We start from the raw sequence: 8810 nt of genomic DNA on the forward strand, positions 1-8810 counted from the left end.
AGAGACTGGACAATTACCTGTCTGAGATGATCTAGGTTCTCCTGCTTAAGCGGGGGGGGGGGGGCTGGACTAGAAGATCTCCAAGGTCCCTTCCAGCTCTATTCTACTACTATTATTATTATCAATTTGAATGTAAAAAAGGGCATGGTTCGCCTCCCCACCACCAGCAGCCCACACCCCAAAAGAGGAGAACACACTGACAGTATTCCCTTGCATGAGATGTGGTGTTCCCCATAACCATGAGATGGCTGTCCAGTCTCTTCTCAAAAACCTCCAGTGATGGGGCACCCACAACTTCCAAAAGCAAGTTGTTCCACTGTCAGGAAATTTCTCCTTAGTTCTAGGTTGCTTCTCTCCTTGATTGGTTTCCATTTGTTGCTTCTCCTCCTGCCTTCAGTTGCTTTGAAGAATAGCTTGACTCCCTCTTCTTTGGGGCAGCCCCTGAGATATTGGAAGACTCCTATCCTGTCACCCCTAGTCCTTCTTTTCATTAGACTAGAGTCTAGAGACTCTAGACAAACTGTTCTTCATATGTTTTAGCCTCCAGTCCCCTAATCATCTTGGTTGCTCTTCTCCGAACTCTTTCCAAAATCTCAACATCTTTTTTCCCCCTTTTTTTGGGGTAATAGAAAAATAATTGCAACCGTCTATTGTACCACTCAGACAGGGTGGCATATTTTTTTTCCATTCAGAGGGGACACTGGCTGTAGAGTCCCGCTTCCGGGCCTTTCAGGAAAATGCTCTTTGGAATGAGAGTACCAGCTGAAAAGCTCTCCCAATGAACTGCGTTTCCTGTTTAGCAGGAACTGACAAGAATGTGCAACTCTGCTGGCTGCTGTTTGTTGCCTAGGAAGAGAGAAGAATGGGAGATAAGGGACAGCCACTCCCTGGCCACGCACTTGGGGCCAGATAAGCATCACGCCTGCAGACATCTCGGCCACGGATCGGAGCCCTGTATCTCTTCTTCCCTTCTTATGTCCACACGCCTGCGTCATCCTGGGGCCGAGTTAGCGCCAGCCAGCCGCTTGATAAGAGGAGAGATCTGGGGCAGAGGGGCGAAGGGGGAAGCTTTCCCAGCCCAGAGAACACCTGTCTTATCAGGAGAGAACAATGTGGATGAGGGAAGTGTGACCTGGAGGAGGGGGAGGAAGGGGTGGAGACAGGTGCCTATCAACTTTGTGGAGTCACCCCCCCCCCCCGTGTCTCACCGAGTCCGCCAGCCTGCCTGGAACACACCAGAAGGCACCTCAAGCAGGCAGAAGTCCAGTGATAAGAGGTGACCTGTGCTTTGGCACCGAAAGGGCATCCATGACTCAGACGGGAAGGCTTTACTTGGGGCTTCTATTTTGCATGGGAGGCAAATCGAACAGTTTTTCTTTTTTTCCCCCCTCCCCGAACAGGTTGATGGAAAATCCATGTATTGATTTAATCTATTCATCGAATTTGGGCATCACCCCATCGTCCTGTCTTGATCGCCCAGTCATTTCCCCCCTCCCTTCCTGTCAGCTGGAATCAGCGATATTGCTTGGATGGAAATGTATAAATAAATGATTGTAATGTTGATTGATGAACAAATCTGGGCTTCTTCCAAGCCTTTTGATCCTTTGTGTGTGTTTTTGGTGGTCCTGTCTTGACTGGTACCTGCAGCGTAGTCATTTCCATGCGCAAAGCCTCACAGGGTGTAACCACAGGCAGTCATAACACCGTTCATTCGTTTTAGTCACTAATATTAAATAATCGTCTCTTCTTTCCCCAGAGAAAATGTTCCTATAGTTAGACATGTTCTTAGGTTATGCATTATAGGAACAACCAAATAACAGAGTTAGAAGGGACCCTGAAGGCCTTCTAGTCCATCCCCCTGCTCGAGCAAGAATGAAGAAGTGTTTAGAAGACAATAGCAATCAAGTTGAACATTGAAGGTAATTCATATTATAAATGGTTTGAGCCGTGACTCGTTTTGGTATGTGATAGATAGATAGATAGATAGATAGATAGATAGATAGATAGATAGATAGATAGATAGATAATAGAGAGATAGATAGAGCTAGATAGAGATGATAGATAGATAGATAGATGATAGATAGACAGATAGATGATAGATAGATAGATAGATAGATAGATAGATAGATGATAGATAGAGAGTGAGATAGAGAGTGAGATAGATAATGATAGATGATAGATAGATAGATAGATAGATAGATAGATAGACAGACAGACAGACAGACAGACAGACAGACAGACAGACGGACAGATAGTGATAGATAATAGATAGACAAAGAGATGATAGATGATAGATATGATAGAGATAGATAGATAGATAGATGATAGAGAGATAGAGTGAGATAGATAGAGATGATAGAGAGATAGATAGATAGACAGACAGACAGATAGTGATAGAGATAATAGATAGACAAAGAGATGATAGATGATAGATATGATAGATATAGATAGACAGACAGACAGACAGAGAAGAAGACAGACAGACAGACATATGTGGGTCAGGGGGTGAGGAATGTTGCTGAGATTGTGAACAGAATAAAATTTATTTGAAATTTAAGCACAAAGATCAGCAGACCCTATTTATCAGCATAGGGTCAGACACCTATGACTTCCCTAGTCCTCACAAGGTTGTGTCTTTAGTCTTTAGGATGACCTCCTCTGAGTCCTTAGATGAACAGCCAACACTTCCTCTATTTCAAAGGCAGTCTCTCTCCAGATGTATTTCAATTTGCTTCTTGAATACGGAAAGAATCCCAGAGAGGGGGCGAGGGGGAGGGAAGTATAGCTGTCACCGTGCTGGTTTTCTAGCCCTGCAAGAAACAACTTGAGATAACCTGACATTTCCACCTTGATGGTCCAAGATTTTTTTTTCTTTTCTGTTCCTTGGTCCTCCCGAGCTTATATGTCATGGCTGCCACCTTTCTGCGCTAATTCGTGTCTTTGTCAGGACAGGATTGGAATACAGTCATGCTCTGCTCCTCCAGGAATGCTGAGTAACTCTAGAACTGGGCTCTTCAAAAGTTCTCCCAGAATAGGCCATGACTAAACCATGTGCTCCGTGCAGCTGTCATCTCAGTTGCACCTTGGCCTATTCAAACAATGGCTTTGTTTAAAGAGATGGCTTTCATTTTTGTTCAGCAAAGGGTGTGGCTCCCCTTGATTCCTGCTACGGGGCCAAAGCCAGCTCAGATACACCTATGCATGTGAACACCCAAACATGCAAGCAAGTCAAGAAAGACCTCAATTGCCCTTGACTTATTCTGCAGCCAGACTCGCATTGTTTTGAGTTGGGTGGCTTCACAAACGCATTTGATTAATAATAATAATAATAATAATAATAATAATAATAATAATAATAATAATAATAATAATAATTCATCCTGCAACGATATCTGTAATACCATCAAACATCCACATCTGCCTATCCCAGATCCTGGGTAAGGACTCGATAGGTAGAAAAAATGCCAAATCCAGTCTGAACATCTGGCTGACTGTGCGATGATCCATAATAATAAAAGTTGGAAGAGACCTGGGAGGTCATCTAGTCCAACCCCCTGCTCAGGCAGGAAACCCTATACCATTTTGGACAAATGGCTGTCCAGTTTCTTCTTAAAAGCTTCCAGTGTTGGAGCATTCACCACTTCTGGAGGCAGGTTGTTCCACTGGTTCATTGTTCTAACTGTCAGGAAGTTTCTCCTTAGTTCCAGGTTGCTTCTCTCCTTGATTAGTTTCCATCCGTTGCTTCTTGTCCTGCTTTCAGGCACCTTGGAAAATAGCTTGACTCCCTCTTCTTTGGGGCAGCCCCTGAGAGATTGGAAGACTGCTATCCTGTCCCCTCGTCCTTCTCTTCGTTAAACTAGACATACCCAATTCCAGCAACCGTTCCTTATATGTTTTAGCTTCCAGTCCCCTAATCATCTTTGTGGCTCTTCTCGGCACTCTTTCTAGAGTCTCAACATCTTTTTTACATCGTGGTGACCAAAACTGGATGCAGTATTCCAAATAAGTCGATTGTTCTATTGCTTGTATTATTAGTAAAATAATACATCTGGTGCCTACTAAAGAACATATCTCTGCGCCTTTTGGGGGCTCCTGAGTACTCTGATGTTTACTCCAGATGGAAGTTTAGTGGATGCCTTAATTTTGATCTAGCCCAGATATCAGAGTTGACTTTGCTTGTGATGTGCTCAGTTGAATTTGTCGGTTGTAAATATATTTTTTATTAACTTATAAAATACGAAAATAGAAAAGCAAATAATAGGGAACAAAGGAGGAAAGAAAAGCAAAATGTTGACTTCCAACTCTCTCTGTTGCAGTAAAATAAGGCATTGGCATCACACCAGGGCAGGACAACAAGTAACGTGTGAAAGATCATTAAAGAGAGTTCCAACTAAGGAGAAATTTCCTAACAGCGAGAACAATCAGTCAACGGAACGACTTGCCTCGGGAAGTTGTGGGTGCTCCGGCTCTGGAGGTTTTCAAGAAGAATCCGAAATGGTATGGGGGTCTCTTGCTTGAGTAGGGGGTTGGACTAGAAGACCTCCAGGGTCTCTTTATGGCAAAGAGATCACATCTGGTTTTTTTTTTTTTTTTTGAGAAGCTGGTCAAAATTCTCTCCTTCTCTGAAACAATGATTAGAAGCAAAACTCACTTTCTCTGAATTGAATGAACTGGATTTTTCTCCCACCCAGGTTGTTGTTTTGTTTTGGGATTTTTTTTTTTTTTTTTTTGGTGTGTGTGTGTGTGTGTGTGTGTGTGAAACAGGAAATATTTTTGGCATGCTCTCTAACTCTCAATCTACCTGCACGACGGAGCTTTTATCCTCTCCATTGCTGCCCCCAAAGATCTTGGCATCGCTTGTGTATCATGACTTATCCTTCCTCTCTGGAGGCTGATATTAGCCTTGCTTGAACGACACTGAAAAGGAAAGAAAAAAGGATATAATTGGCACGGTGCATTTTTGAGCTCTGGCAAAGCCATAGATAATGCATTTGTTAGGGCTAATTGGAGGGAATTTGGCATCCTCCGAGGCACAGGGGCATTAGCCACGGAAAATGAAGGCAGCGGCTGTGTCCTGGCTCCAGAGAGGCGATGCAGCCTTTGGAAGAAGAGTGGTTGAAATCCTAAGGCATTTGCTACTTGCATTAAACGAGTGCTCATTTTTTCCACTGCACTTCAAACGAGAGAGAGAGAGAGAGAGAGAGAGAGAGAGAGAGAGAGAGAGAGAGAGAGAGAGAGACTCACAATCTTTCACTTCACTTCAAACGCTTAAATGAATGGCTTTTTCATTTTTAACTACAAGCCAAGCGTCCATCAGGAGTAAAATACAAAGCCTCCAGAGACAGGGGCAGGGGTTATCAGTGGGTCTGGCTCTCTTCCATCTGGAAGAAACGTTGCACAGCCCCCCCTGTGTTTGCTATTTGTAATGCTTCATCCTGAGATACCTCCGGGAGCCAACAATTGCAATCGCATTTGATACAGGTTGCAACCTTTGAAGGCTAAGCTCTCGGATCCTGGCCATTTTTTTAACGGCGCTCCGCAGCAAATTCACCCACACCTAGATGGGGGTGCTCAAGACCGCAAGCTGAAGCCACCGGTGCCTCGTTTTATATGTGAGTCACATGTACACATGAGGCACATGTGTGTCACACAAAGAAAAGCAGGTTGAATGTCGTTTGTGCCATCATCACCAGGCTAAGAACGAGGAGACTGTGAGTTCTAGCACCATTTTAGCCGTCAAAGCTGGCTGGGTGACTTTGGGCCAATCACCAGGGAACAGTGAGTTTTAGTCCTGCCTTAAGCCTGAACACCAGTTGGGTGACTTTGGGCCCATCACTGGGAGACTGTGAGTTCTTGTTCCACTTTAGGCGGTTAACGCCAGTTGGGTGACTTGTGAGTTCTAGTCCTGCCTTAGCCATAATAGATGGCTGGCTGGCTTTCAGCCAATCAGCAGGAGATGGTGAGTTTTACTCCCATCTTAGGCATGAAACCTAAAATGGGGCAAAACTCACTTAACAAATGTCTCCCTTAGCGACATCAATTTTGGGCTCAGTTGTGGTCGTACGTTGAGGACTCCCTGTATAGGCAGGCATATATAGACAGGCATTTTTGTTGACCAATTGCTATCCATTTATTTTATTTTAATTTTTGGGTAAAGCATTTCCCTGTTAGAATGCATGAGTCTTCATTGGGGGTTTTTTTGTGTGTGTGTGTATATGTATAGTAAATTCCTGCATTGTAAATTCCAGGGATCAAATTCAGAAAAAAAGACTTCTAATTTCTTTCCTGGTGTTTTTTTTTCCCGTGGAAGCCACATGATAGCACGGGGCACTTGGGCTGGCTGATCCAGATCCTTCAGGTCAACAGCCTGATTTATGATCTCCATGCCTCTCAGGTAAATTGCATCTGAGGATTAATTTATGGTGTTTTGAAACACTCTTGACTCTATCGGGAGGGATTGCTCCTTTGCACCTAAGCCCTGTTTACCTTTGAACACCAGGATAGTCTATCTCGTGTGCAATTCAAGCTGTTGGGGAGTTGGATGTAATAATTAACATTGGAAGGGGGTGGTGTCATACTCCAATCTGACTGAAAGCACACCACCCACATTCATCTGGGATGTCCATTCATTCAACTCCAACTCTTATTCCTATCCGATATCTAAGGAAAGTGATAAGTTCGCAGTTAATAAAGATAAGGGAGAACAATTTCCTTCACACCGGCCATCCCCCCCCCATCTCTGTAGTTCCCAGGGTGTTTCCTGTAGCATTGATGGCTCAGGGAACGCACAACGATCATATTGTTGCTTGATTAAGAAGTCAACAAATTCCTATGCACAACTAACCGTGGAGGAAGTCTTGTCCTCAGTTGGCTGACTTTACAAAACGTACTGTCTAACCCAAGGAGAGAGAGTATATAGGTAATTCTCAACTTATAGTTCTCAGCCTGAAATTATGATTGTAAACTGTGCTAGTTGTTAAGCCGTTCATCATGTGACCATGACTGATTTAACAATCTTTGTGGCGATTGTTAAATGAATCACTGTGGTCATTAAGTCAACATGGTGGTCAATTTTTTCTCTCTCTCTCTCTCCCTCTCATCTCTCTCTCTCTCTCTCTCTCTCATCTTCTCTCTATCATCTCTCTCTCTAATCTTATCTATCTCTATACCATCTTATCTATCTCTCTATCATCTATCTATCTATCTATCTATCATCTATCTATATCAATCATCTTATCTCTATCATCTCTCTCTCTAATCTTATCTCTTTATCACTTCACTTCCATTGTATTCACAAAATTGCAGCCGTTGCAGCATCCCCTCAGTCAACCTGTGATAATTTATGACATTACCTGCCAGATTCCCACAAGCAAATTTAATGGGGAAGCCAGTAGGAAGTCGGAAAACTTTCCCAATTTCATTTATTTTTATTTGATTGATTGATTAAATTTATTCAACTCCCATCTTGTTTTGAAACGACTCTGGGCGGCTTACAGCATAAGAAACATTAAAATCGTGGAAAATAAATATTCCACTGTTATTAGCCCGCCTGGGGTCATTCTGTTCATCAGTTGACTTAAGTCAATATTGACTTACGATTGATGTTTGTTTGCCTCCACGATTATTTTTCTATTTATGCTACATACTCCTCTTCAATGGTCACGGGGCTGTCCAGAATTGGGGGTAAACAAAATATGGTCAACCTAAAATTTAAATATTCATTCTGGTCACATAAGAGGCAGTATCTTTTTTTTCAAAGGATGACCCAATGAGTCATAGGTTGTCTACTATTCTGTCATCTTGACCACAACCTAGCAGACAAACACGCTGACTGTTCTCTGGTCTATGCCTTTGGTTGCTAGGGAATGACAGATTGCTTAATAAATAATAAAAAATGCCCTTTCTACCTCAATTTCTGCACAAACATGCCCTTATTGCCTCTTAAAAAGCCCTCAATCTTTAATGAGAAAGAGGCAGTTTATTTCCTGCTTTTAAATTTCCATAACTCTATCAACAGAGTTGTTAAATTTCTAACTGTAGCCATTTCCTTAAGGAGAAACGTGATGTCCCAATCTTGTTGTGATGATGCTATGATTTCTTTTCCTGTATTCCTATTTTATACAAATCCCACGTTATCTTACATTTTATATTGTCTTACTGTATTTCTCCCCTTTTCTCTCTCTCTTTTTTTTAACCCTCAGCTTTTAAGTTAAAATGGCTTTGTTATATTTGGCACACTTTCCGAGTTGTTGTTTTGCTGACGATTGACCCTAATTAAAATTGAACCTGAATTAGCTTAATATCACCCCTGAGTTAGATCAGCTTAGCTGAAAGCTTGCTCCATACAGGGCTGCATGGATTTAGGTCTGTGCTGCTAAAAACCACATTCACTTGGGATCCTCGTCAACACAAAGACTCTTAAAAGCAGTTAATGAGGATTTTAATTTCATTTTAAATACCCCTGGTACTTGGGAGACTTTGACTGCATCGGGCTGAAAATCCTCAACTTCCTAGCGGCCTTTCCCTTAAATGTCAACGTGCCCTAATTATTTATTTTTGTTGCCCTGCTAATAATTCAGAAAGGCTTCTTTCCCAGATTAAGGGTATGGGAAGCAGATCCTTCCTTCCTTTGCTTTATTGCATGACCTGCTAAGATGGTGGAACTTGATCACAACTGGAGCAGAGCTGCAGTGAATTCTCCAGGAGTCCTCTTCTCTATGGATGTTATGATGATGCATGAACTAACCGCTACTTTAGTTTAACTCTAACCCCATCCCCAGTGTGCCTGGCTGAGGAATTCTGGGAGTTGA

The 8810-nt window shown here is 42.6% G+C and overlaps 1 long non-coding RNA gene across 1 annotated transcript; it reads right to left on the reverse strand.

Annotated features, from left to right (window-relative positions):
• Positions 1-2529: 2529 nt before the first annotated feature.
• On the reverse strand, positions 2530-7721 carry LOC120303302. The gene is made up of 3 exons (XR_005555400.1): positions 7597-7721; positions 4802-4917; positions 2530-2810 (listed from the first exon to the last, which is right to left on the reverse strand). It is a non-coding gene; the product is annotated as an uncharacterized LOC120303302 (long non-coding RNA).
• Between the last annotated feature and the right edge of the window lie 1089 nt (positions 7722-8810).

Source organism: Crotalus tigris, unplaced genomic scaffold, assembly GCF_016545835.1.
Source record: "Crotalus tigris isolate CLP2741 ecotype Arizona unplaced genomic scaffold, ASM1654583v1 scf7180000024461.5605484, whole genome shotgun sequence".
NCBI lineage: Eukaryota > Metazoa > Chordata > Lepidosauria > Squamata > Viperidae > Crotalus > Crotalus tigris.